A 17,292-nucleotide genomic window follows, 5' to 3' on the forward strand; every position below is an offset into this window, starting at 1 on the left:
TGATGGGATTATTGAAGATGTGGTTGAAGAGGAGGAATTGGTGGAATCCAAATTTGAGAAGATGGATGATCAAGATGACATCCATACAACCTATGAAAAGCTGTACAAGTTTTCTGAGAAGCATGAGAAACTATATAGGCTAACCACCAAGAAGCTCAGTGATGTGGAACTTGATCGTGAGAAGCTTTCCACAAAGTTTGATGAAGCTAATCAGACTATTGGAGCACTGAGGTTCGAGAAAAATTTCTTGGCTGAGAAGACCAAGAAGTTTGAAGCGGAACTGTTTCAAGTCAGAGCTTAATTGGAGAGGACTTCAAGTGCAAAGCTTGATGATATGCTCAACATTCAGAAATCTACTTCAGATCGAACAGGTTTAGGGTATGGTCTTTCTTCCTTTAATACTGCTTCTACTAGTACTACTGTTTTTGTTCCTCCTGTTAGTAATGTTAAAATTGAGAACAATGAGATTAAAATTGAATTAGCTAGTGAGAACATAGACAAGGGTAAATCTATCTTAGGAGCACCCCCTAAGCTTGAGAAGAAAGATGTTAAAAACCCTAGGGCTAAGAAGGCTAACTCTCAAAAGCCTAAACAAAAGAAGCAGCATCTCTGTCATCACTGTGGAGCTGCCGATCATACTCGACCAAATTGCTACAAGTGGCTTGTCACTCAACAAAGCAACGGCATGATACCATCTGCGAACCAAATACAGCTTCAATCCTCTCTTACTCCCTTTGGAGACCTTCTCAAAGCCCTCATGCTCCTTTCAAACTTGAACGGTTTTTCTTCCTCACCGCCGGTTCAAGGGTTTAATCAAAGGAAAGGTTCTTCCAGGGTGTGGAAGGAAAAGGGCTCCAAGTGATTCTATCACTTTTCTCTCTCTTTTCTTGTTTTTGTGTGTGCATTACTTATGTGTTTTGCTTTCAACTTTTGAGTTAGTCTAGTTTTTATACTTTGGTTGTTTAACATGTTTTTGTTTGGTTATTTTTCAATTTTGCTTTGTTTTGTTTTTCATATAAAATTAAAAAATTAAAAAAATTAAAAAATCAGGAAAAAAATACAAAAACAGTGTGTGTTTTGTATACATTGGTATTTGTGTACCTTGGATGGCCATTGAAATAAAGTCTTCTAAATTTTGTATCATTTTTAGCTTAGATGAGCATCTCTATGCACAACTAAGCAAGTGAGCTTTGTGGCTCTTGTTCGTGATGAGTAAGATTAAGTTGTCTTTCGTACTTAACACTAGTATCACTCTTTTTGACGGGAATGACTAAAAAATCCTAAGAGAAAGGCATTAATAACCATCTCACCACTATTACTCGCCAATCATAATATGACACCTGTATGCTTCGGCATAGCAAAAGTGCAATGTCAATGACATTTGTGTGCTTAGGCATAGCAAAATTGAAATGTCAAATATCATTGGGTATTTCTTTTCTCTCTCTAATATGTCCATGCATGATATGCTTAAAAGAAAAATATGTAAAGAAAAATCAAAAGCAAAAAGATAAAAAATGCTTTAAAAATGATTGCAAGCGCGTATTCTAGGAGATGTGGGAGTGATAGGATGTACCTTGAAGGTGATAGTCCCCATTAAGCAGTTATGATTGTGTATGAGTTAAAGTGATTTTCTCATATCCCAAATCGTCATAACATGTATACACTTATGCAATCTTGCCATGTTTTTCACACACAACATGCAATATTATTTGCTATTCTTGATACATGTGCAGGTACAATGTGATTTGGCCATCGCAAGTTTTTAAATGTGTTAATGTATGCTCACTAAACTGTCTTGACTTGTTTTTGAAATATAAAATTGGTTAGACTTATTTAGTGTGTGTGTGTGTTTCTTTTTGAAGATCCATGTGCTTAAAATTTTTATTGAGAGATGATTTTGAGAGCTTAATATGTTGATTGGATCATTGGTTAAGTTGCTTGTTGGATTGCATTCATGTCTGTGCTTTTCACATCTCGAAAAACTGGTTTTAAATGCTGGCTCGACACCTCCTCGATACCTTGCTATCTGTCGAGCTTCTTCAGCTTTTTCTAATCGCAATCCTGACAGCTGCTCGATACCTGGTGGATCGATCGAGAATGGTTCTGCATCCTCGATAGCTTCTCGACACCTGGTGGATCGATCGAGCTTCTGTTCTTGATTCTGTTGGGTTGTTCCTCGACACCTCCTCGATACCTCAGCTGTCGACTACCTTTTTCTCGACACCTTCCTCGACAGATATCTCGATACCTCTCGATACCTGCATCTGTCGAGATTTACTGCTAGCACTATTTAAGCTCCCTGTGTGATCTGAAACTCATTTCAGTCGATCTCTCTCTCGATACTTCTCTCTTTTCTCTCCCAAACGTTCTCATCTCACTCCAATCTTTGTTCCTCAAGGATTCTTCAAGCTTTTTCAAGAATTTCTTCATTTGGTAAATCCTTTCACATTCATGCATTTCATGTTTTGAAACCTAAGTTTTGGGGTTTTTGAAAAATTTTGGGGTTTTTCAAAATTGATGAGTTATTATTGAAATTTTAGGATGGGTTTTCACTTAAATGAGTTTAAAACCTCATACTTTGCATCACATTAACATTATAATGGTATTGTCATGCATTTAGATGTGTGTTATTTGTTTATGTGCTGATAGGTTTGGATTGGGCTGAGCCCATGATGCAATTTCTTTTGCATGTCACATGTTCATGCATTTCCCATGCATACGTACTCTTTTTCAATATACTTGTTATATTTGAAATTGCTTGGGACTTTTCTGATTGTCTTTCTTTCTCTCCCTCTCTTTCTGTTTACGTTAGTCATGTCTATGGCACCTAAGCATAAATCCACTCCAGCCCAGAACCTTCTTCGTTCCGAAGCTTCTTCATCATCTGATCCTACACTATCTCATATTCGGTTCCATGATGATGATGCCTTCAAGGCATTTTCGGAGAAATTTTCTAGACGAGGCATTCATTCGAAACGCCAAGTTATTCTGTCGGACTTTGCCAACACCGACCTTCCTTCTGTCATTCACAGTAAGGGATGGGAGTCACTATGTGACGTCCCGGTCACCTGTTCTCTCATGCTTATCCAGGAGTTTTACTCCAACATGCACGAGATTGATTGGTTAGTACCTCTTTTCTTCACTTGCGTTCGAGGTACGCGCATTCCTATCACACCGCAACTTGTTGCGGATGTGCTTCGGGTCCCTAGGATAGAGTTTCCTGACTATCCTAGTTGTGAGCGTCTGAGGACTATGTCCAGGGATGAGCTCATGTTTGCTTTCTGTGAGCGCCCTACTGTTTGGGGTGAACGTCTGTTTACACCATGTAGACCTTTTGCTAAAGGTTCTAGATTCGTGAACATAGTGATGACCTTTGTTTTGCATCCACTCTCACTACAACTCCATTACAGAGCCTCGTGCTCAATTTTTGTTATCTCTTCTTGAGCATCTTACTATAGATTTCCCTTCTCATTTCATTCTGTCTATTATAGATATTCATCTAGATTCAGCGTCCCGTGATAAGCTCATCTTTCCTTCTGCTATCACGAGGATCTCACACCATTTTTTCGTTCCTTTTCCCTCTTCTGACCATTTCACCGTTATGTGTGCCATAGATTACACTATCGTTAAACGTAGCGAGGCCTAGCTTTGATCGCAGCAGTCGAATTCAGCAGTTCCTCCCTCCCGTTCAACTCCATCCCATTCTACTCCATCCACATCCGCTCCTCCTTCTTCTTCGGGCGATGTAACTTTAGGAGACATCATGGCGCAGCTGCAACGCATAGATGCTCGCTTAGATACACTCTCTATGAAGTTGTATCAGGTGAACATTCGTGTCGGTCGTATTACACGACAACAAGCGTCCATGGGTGGTTTTGGTCCTGAGGCTACTCCTTCACCACCTTCTCCTGTGGCTTCTGATTCTAAGGATGAGGATGATGATGATGATGGTGATGACGATGATGCTGATGGAGATGCTAGCTCTACCGATGAGATGTCTACTTGACACTCTTATCCTTTGTCACTCATGACAAAAAGGGGGAGTAGTTTTGATATGAGAGTAGTCATTCTTAGGGGGAGAATTAGTATAGGACCATTTTGTTAGGGGGAGTGTTGATGTGTTTTGAGGGATGTAGTGAGGATATTATGTATCTTTTCTTTTCTTTCTTTTTAGATACATTATTCTTGTACATGAGGTCTTGTGACCATTTATAGACATACTTTGTACTTATCTCCTTATTTATGTTGATGTATGTCTTTCTTTCACCTACCCCTTCATGTGTTGTTTCTTTTCTCCCTTAATACACATGTTTCTTATACTTGTATGCAATCTATTATTTCTGTTTCACACAAAGATGTCTTGATGAGTTTTGTTTAAAGTGTTTCAAAAATACAGGTTGTCAAAGTCTACTTGCCATAAACTCTCTTCTTGCAAAGTTTTTCAAGAGTTTGTGTTAGGATAGATTTTATGGTATTCAACAAGTGAATATGAGTTGAGTGATTTATGACTTCTCTCATATGTTCATTTGTTTGTCGTGGTTTTGTCACGGATTGCCAAAGGAGGGGATTGTTAGGACATATGTGTTTCACATGTTAAGAACATATGTCATGATTTTATGTAATTGGTTTATCCTTTGACAAAACGCACTTTACTTGTATTTGAGTAGATTTAGGATGTGTTTAAATACTTCAAGAAACCATGTGTCAAGATCAAGTGTTGAAACCTTCAAGTCTGTCCAAGAAAACAAGTTGATAGTGCAAATTCATTAAAGCTCGACAGCTACATCTATCGAGCTTAAGAAAGCTGTTCAAAGCCCAGTGTGCTCGACACCTGCTCGACACCTCCTATCTGTCGAGGTTTAAGATTTTCAGAATTCAAATCTAATTTTCTTGGGATCTGTGAATATGTCTTTGAGTTTTCTTTTCTCCTAACCCTAGACATATAAAAGGATTGTTTTAAGAGCCGTCAAACAATTCACAAGTTGCACAAACTTTGAGCAAACTCTGTTCAAGCAAATTATGACCGGAGACGAAGTTGTTACCCTAGTTCATCTCTTTCTCTTGAAGAAGTTGCTGTGTATGTGCACCGTAGGGTTTTGTGACCAAGCATCTTCTTGATCTTCATCGTGTGGATGAACTGAAGAATTTTGCAACCAACAATCCTCTTAGTTGGTGATTGAAGTCGCGTACTGGGATCTGCACAATTGGTTAGTCACGTACTTGAAGTCATGCATCAGAAAGGAAAACTGTCACTACAGAATAAGTCCAATTGAATATTGGGGTAAGGGTTCAACTGTAGGTTGGTAAGGTACTTGGGATTCCTTTACTTATAACCGCTTGTTATGATAATAGTGGAGTTTCGGGAGTGGTGACCTGAAAATCACCTAGTGGGGTTTTTGCCGTTAGGTTTTTCCTATTCGTAAACAAATCACCGTGTTATTTATTTTCCACTGCATAATTAGTTTATTGGTGATTTGTTTGTACTACCACGTTTTTGCATGATAAATTGATTAATTAATAACTTGGCTAATTAATTAATTAATTTCTATCACAAGGGGTCATTCAGTTTGTGGCCTATCAAAACGAAATCACTCACTATCTCTAAAAAATTAGAATTTTTCAACCAACATAAACAAACTCACATTGTTCATTTTACAGAACTTGACATACGAAACAAAAAAATTGGTTTACAAAAAGTTATTTAAAAACAATGCAAAAAGTTATTCAAAACAGTGTGCAGTGCAGATTTTTGAGACATTTTATATAACATCTCAAGAGAAGGAAAAACATTTGAGGATGGGATACTTAAGGGTTCTATGGTTGAATTGAGAAGTCTGTTGAATACTTTTATAAGGATGGTACTACCTGGTTTCCAATGAAATGTTGGCTTCTCACTTCAGGAACAGATGGTTGTCTTCAAAGAAGAATCCCATAATTTTCATTTCCTACTTTTGAAGCCCTCAACAAAAGTTAAAGTCATGATTTTATATAAATATTCCATACCATTAGTATTAATCATTCTCAATATATACACCATTAACATAGATACAAATTGCTTCAAAAGCAGTCTTGTTTTAAAAACACCATAAAGCGGAAATATCACTAGCAAATAATCATAATATTTGAAGAGAGCAGAATGAAGCAACTTTCAATATTTTAGCTCGTCAAGCTTTTTTGCATTGTTACCTCTTGAAGCAAGGATAGCAAGGGTGTTATTGGATGAGCGGATAACAAACCAAACAATAGATTAGTAAATTTGTGCACAGAGGCGCTCTATAATCCATGACTTGTTGAATTCTACAATGCCAGCACCACTAATCTTTTTTTCTTTTTTCTTTTTTATATAATCATTAAAGAAGTATTCTTCAAACCATAGAAGTATATAAAACATTGAAACCATCAATTGAAAATTTGAAACTAAAGCGCAAAAAAAAAAAAACAACAACAAACAAACAAACAAACATACAATGCTTTTAGTAAAAAATTGCAATAACAAGATGAAAAAACTACTTGATGAGGGAACATTGTTGTCACCACCATCATCAAATTATGCAATCCCTTCCAACTATCTTCTGGGTTTGTGCATTTATATTACAAATCCTCTAACTTCCTTTTACGTTCTAATGATTGATTGATGTGTGCTTAATCATACCTAACATTTAAAATGGAAATTTGACTTTATGTTGCTACCGTATTAAAATCTACTTACAAACCACTCTAAGACAATTCCTTTCAAATCAAAGATTTCATGAACAATTTGAATTATGATTGAAGATAAAATGACTAAACAATATCAAGATATAATATATACTGATATATACAAATAACAAAGAAACTGAAATTTAGCTCCACAAATAGAACCAAATTTGGTTACCAAATAGAGAAGTAGATGTGTAGGACTAAAGTGGTTGCAAAAGTATTTTAAAAACATAGCCAAGTCAGGGATAGAGACTTTAGAGTAACTTGCTATCATTGTCATTGTTGATATTGTTGATGCTTGGTTAGGTTGTGAGTACGGCTCATGACCCATTGTAGCGTCCAAACTCATTTTAATCACAAATACAAACATAAAAACTATTTAAAAATCAAATAGATGAACTACAATACAATGAAAAGTCAAAATCTCAAACTTTGATGGTAATTTTACCAGCGCAAATTGAATTCTAACTTTGTAATTCAAGAATAATATCAATACAAATTAATTGAATTTCAAATTTATATTCACATCTTTGTACTGTTTATTTATAACTGCCAAAAATGTTAAAAGGTTTTCCTAAATTGCTAAAGTTTGTTAGAGTTAACAAATTTTATATACCTGGTGGAAACCCTTACTTGGTTCTTCATGATCACAGAAAAAGTTCATTATTTACTACCTTCATGAACAAAGAAGATTCAATTAAATGTCATCGATTTGTTATAAGATATGCTCATTTAGTTATGACAAAGCCAATTTTTACAATTAAGAAAATCAAAATACAAAAGCTTCTTTTAGCCAAAAAATTTTATTTATGTATTAATATATTTTTTTGGCTTGTGGAAAATCCAAGCTTCTTTTTAATTGAAATCCTCCACACTAATCTCCAAAAGATTTAAATACAAAATTTGCTGCTCTTGGCTTAATAACTGGAACTTTTAAATTACATTAACACTTATCTTAAAATAAGTAGGTTGCTTAATTAAATAAATTCTATTTAGTTCAAGACACACCAGCAATTTTTATAGTGAGGCTAAACTATCTGCTATACAAAAGCTAATTGGAAATTATGTTTCAAACAAAACATATGTATACACATTTATGTTACCAATATCAACATGTAATACAAAGTTTAAAGAAAATCAAACCAACCCATCAACAAAAAAGTAAATAATTGCTATGTTTTTTCTAGAACAATTAATTAAACAGCCATTTCACTATTTCAGTAAGGATGGAAAGTTTTCTATTAGATTATCCTAAATACTTTTGATACAATTTTATGGTCATTTGGAATATAGTTATTTAAAAAAGAAGAGAGAGATAGAAAGGTTCATTTGGACAATGAACACCTCTCTATCTTGCTGTGATCAAATCAAGCCTGCTTCATTTAGTAAAAGCTGAAATTTCTGATTAGCACATATGTTTCCACAATCCCACCCCATGACAGTTTATAATCCAACAATTCTGATGTGGGGTTGATTTTGATGCCAAAACCCATATCCCCAAGCCATATAAGCAGCTTGCCCTTCCCCCTTTTACTATTTCAATCCTGTAGTAAAATTTGATATATTGAAAGGAACTAAAATTGAGGGAGAACCTATATTAGGTTTCGAGTATTAATAAAAACCAATTCTAAATCAAAAGCCGAACCTAAATCCTATTAAACACCCAAAATTAATACAAAAGATTTTACCTGTAGCCGTTCCAGCAGTCTGATGTGGCTTAGTTGAATTCACTTACCATCGCAAGAGAGAAAGATCTGCGTCTAGCTTTTCCCTTTTTGGGTTCCTGCATATGGGTCTTGCAGTGTTTGTTGGGCTGAGTTTGCATTTGAAGGAGAGACAGAGATTGAGAAATAGGTTTTTGTATTGGGTTTTGTTTAGGGGTTGAAGAATGTAAATTTTATCGGGTTTGTTTTGGGGAGAAATAGTTATTGAGTTAGAAATAGTTACGGTGTTTAGGGTTTTATTTTTTTTAATAGTTTTATTTTTTTAAATAATGCTGATGTGGAAAAATATAGGAGTTTCAAAAGTTTCGGTTATATATATAATACAATTTTTTTTTTTTTTTTGGTAGTAAGTAGAAACTGAAAATTAATTGAGAGAAAAGAAATCCAATAATCTACAAAAATCAAATAAAATATGTTAATTTGATTTATTTATTTAACTTTGTTAAATATGACAGTATTACATAAGTAATGATTAAATTGGTCATTAATTGAATATTTTCCTAATTTATAATTAATATATACCTTTTATATATGTATATTTATAATTTTTTAATATAATTTTATTAAGTGTTTGTAGATCTTACATACACAATACAATACAATTAATACAAGACATGATTCACATTTTGACAACAATTTTGCTTATAATAATGATTATTACACGTACAGTATCCTTGGGGTATTGCACCTAATGCAATATCTATAAATTACTGAAGTTGATAGTCGCAAAAAGTAACTTTCAATCTCAACCATTAATTAAAAACTGTGAGGAAAAAAAGTTAAGAAAAATAAAAATAAAAATAAAAATAAAAATAAAAAGTGAAAAATGAAAAAAAAAAAAAAAATGTTGGTATGGGGGGGGGGGGGGGAATTGCACACGGTGTCTGTCAGTTGTCTGTGTCTGTCACTACAAATTTGCGGTGCACATGCAAGCACAAAAATCTCACTGCACCTTCTATGAAATCACATGCTAGTAGATTACCACTCACTGTCCCATAAGTTGCAAAACATCCATCTTCTTCATCGATCATTAGACACTCATCTTTATCTTATATATCTTATCTTTGACTTCCATGGCTACCTCAAATCCACAAACACACGTAGTCATAGTCTCTACTCTCTAGCCCACAAGTTGGCCACATTGTCTGAAACCTTGAGCTCGGAAATCGCCTCGTCGTGGATCACAACCTCCACGTCACCTTCTTCGTCGTCGCTGAATCTAAAGCCTCAACCGGCGAATCCGAGACCATCCAGTCAGCCAGGGCTCAAAATCTCCTAGACATCATCCAACTACCACCCGTGGACATCTCCAACAAAGTCGAACCCAATTCTCCGATCTTCACAACGCTTACCACCATCATGCGAGAAACCAATCCCCTTCTCGGGTCCACAATCTCAGCCCTGAAGCCTAGGCCGACAGCTCTTTTCGTCGATATTTTCGGAACAGCAGCACTGGATGTCGCTGAGGAATTCCACATGTTGAAGTACGTATTTGTAACCAGGGAAATTGCTCAAGCAGCTATCTCCCTTACTGTTTTGGGTTTGTTAGGTTAAGAAGATATGAATGAAAGTGCCTTTTCCTCTACAAGAAAGGTACATTCCAAGGCGTGAAGTGGGAGAGAAGCTCAAGCAGCTATCTCCCTTATTGTTTTGGGTTTGTTAGGTTAAGAAGATATGAAAGTGTCTTTCCCTCTACAAGAAAGGTACATTTCAAGGCGTGAAGTGGGAGAGAAGTTGGGTTTTAAATAAGACAACCTTTTCATGTGTGTATATATATATATTCATATTGATAATTAATAAGAATGGGAGGAGTAATATTTTTAATATTCATGGCTTCAAGCTATTTTTCGGCAAGACCTCCCCTATGGTATAGTCACAGCAATAAAGTTAATTGAACTTGCATTAGATTCGGCTTTTAGTTATTCATGTAATGTATGTTATATGATAAACGACTACATGATTCAATTGTTGGGGGGGGGGGGGGATCCTAAATCGGGAATTAAATGTAAAACTACCAAGCAATAGCAATATTATGAAAAAAAAAAAAAAAAAAAAAAAATCTAGCAAGCACTACATAAACACATCCACAAAAGAACATCAAATCTTACATGAAAAACCCTCTGGTGTAGAGGGGAAAAACCACAGGACAACTCTGAAAAATATCCACTATGAAATAGAGATTACAACTATTAAATTTATGCTAAACTTGAGTCCACAATAAATTGGATATACAACAAATAAATCTCAAGGAGTAAATACAATCTCACCACAAAGCCAATAGTAAAATCTTCCTCTGAATACTCAAACTCTCCATGGTTGTAGCACTCAAAAACTCCATGAAAACTCCAATTTATCTTCCTTGTGTGTAACTTGAGCAAAGAAAAATGTCTCATTTTTCTTTTTCACTCTCTCACACTCTCATTGTGTTTCTCTCTATCTCTTCGGACTGCATCTCTCAAGCTAAAGCTCTCTCCTTTCCGTGTTTCTTGCTCAAACTCACACAAAAGGCCAAAATGGCTCTCTGTTTGCTTCAGCTCTCCACAAGGCCAAATGACCCTTGCCTTTTGCTTCACCCAATTTTCTTTCTTCCTTCAACGTGTTAGACACACCTGAGTCAAGTCTCACTAAGAGGCATGGCTGACTTGAAGACTTTTGGAAGCAAGCTCATAAATGAGCTTTGACAAGGCATGTGGGCAGGACCCACACGGTGCTTTGCACCCAACATTAATGTCATTCCTAAACTTGAGTCTTAATTTTACAGTATTCCTCAATTAACATGTTGTTTGCAAAAAGGAGAGAACATTTGTGTGTGTGTGTGTTGTATATATAAATTGTATCGTGTATCACATAAGTTAGCGATAATTAAAATTATACTATATTGCTTACATTTCTCTCAAGAGTAGTATTGAGTAAATGTAGCAAGTAATTTCTATAAAAAATAAAAAATAAAAAACTAAACCTGACAGGTTTTTTAAATTTTACTCTTAGATATTGACTTATCAATTTGATTTTTAAACTTTTATTTGAATAATTAATCATCAAGATATTTTGAGCCTGTTTGATAAGAGTACTTAAATATAGTTTTTGTTTTGCAATCCATAAATGGTGGTTCTCAGTTCTCATACTTGAATTTACTGTTTGCCTAATATATTCTAAATACAGTTTTCAAAAAATTATATCTTATTTTCTTGATTTAGAACAGGATTTTGAAATGGCTAAAGGGGTATTTTTAGAATACAAAAAATGTTTTTAATGAAATAGTTGTAAAAAAAACTGAAAATAGTGAACGTCACATATTTGTCTAAACTCTTTTATCTCTTAAATTGAGGAGCTTATCTTTATTATAAAAAGAATTCCCACCCTTCAAATTTGAAACTTATCATTATAAAAAATAAAAAAAAAGGTACATGATGAGCTCTATTTTCTTATCATTTTCTAAGAAAAAAAGTAATCGACATATTCTACATGTTACTTTTTGTAAAAAAAATTTTAAAAATCTCAAAAATAGAAATGGTCTCTCCAAACAATTATTTTTTATTTTTAGTATTTTGAAATTTTTTTTTAAAAATGAGAGGCAAACACTTACAATATAAAAATTATTATCTGAAAACTAGTTTCAAGTTCAATTTTTTTTTTTTTTAAATTATATTGTTTTGAAAACAAAAACAAAAATCCTTCTACCAATCATGCCCATAACTTTTGACATATTATCTGTTAGTATTATTTTGTTGTTGTTAAAGCCTACCAATTTAAATCTTGTGATGTGCGCATGATTGCTACTACATCATCAACAATTTTGAATTTGAAATGTCATTACCAATTTATCAGAATCTGTATCGTGATTATGCTCTATTTGTTTCGAAGTAAAATTTTTTAGTAAAATTTTTTCATTTTACAATATTTGGTTGCGTAATTAAAAATGATGTAGAATTCATTTTTCGATGTTTGTTTACCAGTAAAATCAAGAAAATTCTTAACTCTCTGTTAAGGTCTAAAAAGATCACAGTACCCAAGCCCAAAGTAATAAGTGCAAGGGGGCCACGAAAGAGAAGGAATGGCAGGCCCAAGAGGCTTGAAGCCCAAAAGGAGAATCAAGAAGAAAAAAAAAAAAAAAAAAAAAGGAGGCCCAGAAGCTTATGAGAAAAAAGAAAAAAAAGAAAAGGAAGAGAAGCCCATGTCAGGGGATTGAAGAAGAAAGTTGAGTCGGGATCCTCAGCGACCACCAAAAGGCTCGGATCCTCCTAGGCGTACAAACACAGTCAACAAAAGATTAAGACAGTGGAAAGCGCCTCGGGGAACCAGAATGAAGAAGTATAAAAAAAGGAATGGCAGCGGAAGACTTTCAAACCGGCAGAACGGGATTCCGCCTGTCTGAGAAAAAAGATAAAAAAGAAGAACTGCCAAAAGTGGGATCGAGAAAGGCGTGACCTCAACATGTCCCGAAATAGGTAGTCAGCCATAGACTTTCAAAGAAATCAAAACTAAAGGAAGGAGAGGATGAAAAAACAGGGAAACGGAACCTGCTAAGCGATGGGCACAATACATGCCCTATTGACCAGAGGACAAAACAAGGGAACAAGTGGTTCCCTTGGGACTCCAGAATATCACTATAAAAAAAAGGGAAAGGTTGTGAAGAAGGGCAGAGAATTTAGGGGTGAAAGAACTATTGATAAAATTCTGTAAAGAAGAGAAAACTCAGGGAAAATTAGTAACACTACTTCCCGGTATCCTAGAAAAGCCACTATTGCACATACTTGGATTCAAAAAGAATCAAACTTTGCAAGTCTTGAAGGTTGGAATAACCATTCAAGGCTGTAATTTTTGAGCTTGCTTGAACCTTGTATCACGTCTTAGTGAGCGTACTGTAACCATAATAAAGAAAAATTCAATGAAATACTTTCCACTGGTTTAAGGATCCTTATAACGTTACTTTGTGCTTTTGTTATTTTGTTCTCTGCATTTACTTTGCTATTTTGATTTGTCATTCAATACAAATATCCTTGTTTGTTAGTTTATATGTATTGTAGGAAGCATCCCCTGTGCACTACTTGATTCTTAAACAGCCTGTTAGCTACGGTGAATCAAAGTCTGGTCCACCAAACCATAACTATTCAGCCTGGGATCCTTGGGCCTGAGTGTTACAAAAAAAGGCACTCTCACATTTTGGCGACTCCGCTGGGGACTGGGTAAAGAAGAGGGAAGAAGCAATCCCTTCATAGAGTATGCCTCCAAGACAAAGAAATAGCAAAAGAACTAATGTGCCACCTACGACCTCCGAGCCTGTGGGAGAAAACGGGGTAGCTTCCAAACAAAGAGGCGAGGTACCCCTGGTAAAGCAGGAGGTTGTGTTAGGACAAAGGCACACAGGGCAGGAACCAGACCTCATGGCTCAGATGACAGCAATGTTGAAGGATCTGGAGCAAGAAGTTCGCCTTCTCAAAGAAGGCAGGACACAGGAAATCAGGGACAATGTTCCCCCTGCTGGTAACCAAGACAGAACGCAACCAGAAGGAGGATCAGCAATGGGAGGGAGAGCCAACCCCCAATACTTAACACTGGCAGATGTCAGTACCCTCCTAGAGCAAGAAAGGGAAAAACTCTCGGGGATCCCTAAGTAATTCTCTCAGGATCCCCCGTTCCCTCCAGAACTTCTTGACAAACCATACCCCAAGGGGTATGAACCCCCAAAGTTCCATCCTTTCGATGGAAGAAATGGAGGTGTTGTGGAACATATAAGTAGGTTCATTCACACTATGGGCCCCTATGTAGGAGACAGAAAACTATGTCTAAGGGAATTTGCTAAATCCTTAGTGGATAGAGTATACACTTGGTACACCACACTGAGACTCGAGTCCATCAAAACCTGGGATGAAATGATGGAAAGATTCTGTGCCAAATATTACCCCGATGAGGACAAGATCACTTTCTAGAACCTTCAGATGGTAAGGCAGAGACCGGGAGAGGATCTCGTCCAATTCATTAAAAGATTTGAAGATGTGTCCCTAGATTGCTATGGAGACCACGAAGAGAAGGAGCTTGTGGAAACCTGTATAGCCAACATGCTTTTTGATTACAGGCTCAATCTCGAAAATCTATGTATCACACAGTTTGCTGACCTGTTACAGAGAACCAGAAGGACAACACAAACTATGAGGACAAAAAGGATGCCAGTGTCCCAAGCTATGACAGCATCAGTAGGAAAGAAAAGGAAGAGACCAGACGGGAAGGTGTTCGAGGAACCACCGGTGATCCCATGTACAACTAAGGAGTTAAACCATGTCTTAGACAAATGGATTGGAGATGGAGTTGTTAGGCCATTTACTTTGTCCAGGCCGCCAACTGAAGAAGAAAGGAAGAACCTTTCGTTTTGTAAGATCCATAATTATGTCAAGCATTCCACCAAGGATTGCTGGACCCTTCGTAGACTCTTCCACAAAAAGTTAAGGGAAGGAATCCTGGAACTCACTCAGAAGGAGCCAGAAGTGCAGAGGAACCCCTTGCCTAACCACAAAGGGAAAGGGGTGGTAGTAGTAGTAATCCATGGGAACCCGGCAGAAGCAAGAGAATTCGAAGGATCCTTCCACCCAAGCACAGTCAGGACCCTCTAGAAGAATCCCAAGTTCAAGTCACTATTCAACCAACTAGGATTTGGACCAAAAGCAAGAAGGGTGGCCACAGAGTCTCTCATGAGCATAGCAGCAGATTCGGGAATGGAGTGCTTCACAGCAGAGTCACATGCTAGTCGAGCTTTCCTAGAGACAACCAATGCAATAACCTTCACCGATGAGGACATGGAGATTGAACACCAGGACCATCATAGGCCCCTTTATCTAATGGCCACCATAAATGGTGTCCAAATTAGAAGAGCACTGGTGGACACAGGGGCATCACTCAATCTCATAGCCTTGAGTACCCTGGAAGTTGTGGGCCTAGTTGGCAGAAGGATCCTGAGGACTCCCATGGAGATAACAGGATTTAGGGGGGTTAGTGGAATCAACAGAAGGATACGTACAGCTAACCTTAAGGGTAGGGCCGATAGTAGCCCTAACAAGATTTCATGTGATTAATGCAAAAGTATCTTACCATGTGTTGTTGGGACGCCCATGGCTCCATAAACACCGCCTTATTCCATCTACGTTCCATCAATGCATTAAAGGGAGACTGAATGGGAGGCCTGTGAGAATCCCTGCCAACCGTAACCCTTTTAGCCAGGGAGAAGTAAACTTCACAGAAACAATGTTTTGTGATGAGTTAGAGCCAGATGATGAGAGCCCCGCCCCAGGTACTCCAAGGGCACCTATCCTAGAAGAAGAAGAAGGAGGAAAGGGCACCCGTGACCTGAGAAACCATCTGGAAAGAAAAAGGCAAAAAAGGGAGCTCAGCTCTTCAAGATCCCGAGAATGTGTGGTGGTGCGAGAACCCGAAGGAAGGTTAATCTATCGTTTGTGAAGGTGCGCGGGACCTGAATGCATCATGCAGAAAGGTCCCAGACCACCAAGTTGCATGATGGCCCAAGAAGAAATCCTAGAAGAGCCAGTCAAGGAAGCCCAAATTCAGCCTGAGGAAGAATTAAAGGAAATAAATTTAGGAACCGAGTCGGGATCCTAGAAGCCTATCTTTATTAGCAGTCAGCTGATGGCACAAGAAAGGGAACAATTGGTAGTCTTACTCCAAAAATACAGAGATGTGTTCGCATGGACCTATGATGAAATGTCCGGTTTAGACCCGGGATTGGTAGTTCATTCTCTTAATGTGGACCCAGGAATGAGGCCAACAGTTCAGTCGGCTAGGGTCTTTCACACCAAGGTAGAAGCTCAGATAGTTCAAGAAGTCAAAAAGCTGCTAACAACTGGTTTTATCAAACCCATCCAACACCCAAAATGGCTTTCCAACATTGTACCTGTGAAGAAGAAAAATGGTCAGATCCGTTGCTGTGTGGACTTTCGCAACCTAAACAAGGCGTGCCCAAAAGATGAGTTCCCCCTGCCCAATATCGACCTCTTTGTAGATTCAACTGCAGGAAGCTCAATGTTCTCATTTATGGATGGGTACAGTGGGTACAACCAAATCCATATGGTTGCCAAAGATGCAGAGAAAACGACATTCAAAACTTCAATCAAGAACTTTTACTACACTGTAATGCCCTTTGGTCTCAAAAATGCAAGGGCTATGTACCAACGAACTATGACAGCCATTTTTCATGACATGATACATGAGGAGATGGAAGATTATGTAGATGACATTGTGGTCAAATCAAAGACTAAAACAGGACACTTCCAAGTACTTGAGCAAGTTTTTGAAAGATGCAAGAAGTACAAACTACGCATGTACCCCATGAAATATGCCTTCGGGGTGTCTGCTGGAAAGTTCCTAGAGTTTCTAGTACATCACAAAGGCATAAGTGTAGATCCAACCAAGGTCACAGCCATCGCCACGATGAGAAGACCAACTACTCTGAGGGAGCTCAAGAGCTTCCTAGGAAGGGTCTCCTATATCAGGAGATTTGTGCCTGGATTGGCCTCAATTATGACAGGTTTATCCAAACTATTGAAAAAGGGAATAGAGTTTACCTGGGGAACGGAACAACAGAAGGCTTTCCAAAGAATTCAGTACATTATGAATAATTTTCCCACCCTCCAGGCACCAGTACGTGGGCGACCTCTATTGTTATACTTGGCATCAAATTCCCAGGCAATAGGAGCTTTACTGGCACAGGAAGATGACCAGGGGAATGAGCAACCTGTTTATTATGTAAGCAGGACACTCAAGGACACCGAGACCAGGTACCCCAGAATAGAGAAAGCTTGCCTAGTAATCATCTACGCGTCCCAGAGGTTAAAAAGGTACTTCTCAGCTCACTAAATCCTTT

At 37.3% G+C, this 17,292-nt stretch overlaps 1 pseudogene; it reads left to right on the forward strand.

Moving 5' to 3' along the window:
- The first annotated feature begins 3,763 nt into the window (after positions 1-3,763).
- LOC115950357 overlaps positions 3,764-17,292 on the forward strand; it is a 54,342-nt pseudogene continuing 40,813 nt past the window's right edge.

This window comes from Quercus lobata, chromosome 6 (assembly GCF_001633185.2).
Source record: "Quercus lobata isolate SW786 chromosome 6, ValleyOak3.0 Primary Assembly, whole genome shotgun sequence".
NCBI classification, from domain to species: domain Eukaryota; kingdom Viridiplantae; phylum Streptophyta; class Magnoliopsida; order Fagales; family Fagaceae; genus Quercus; species Quercus lobata.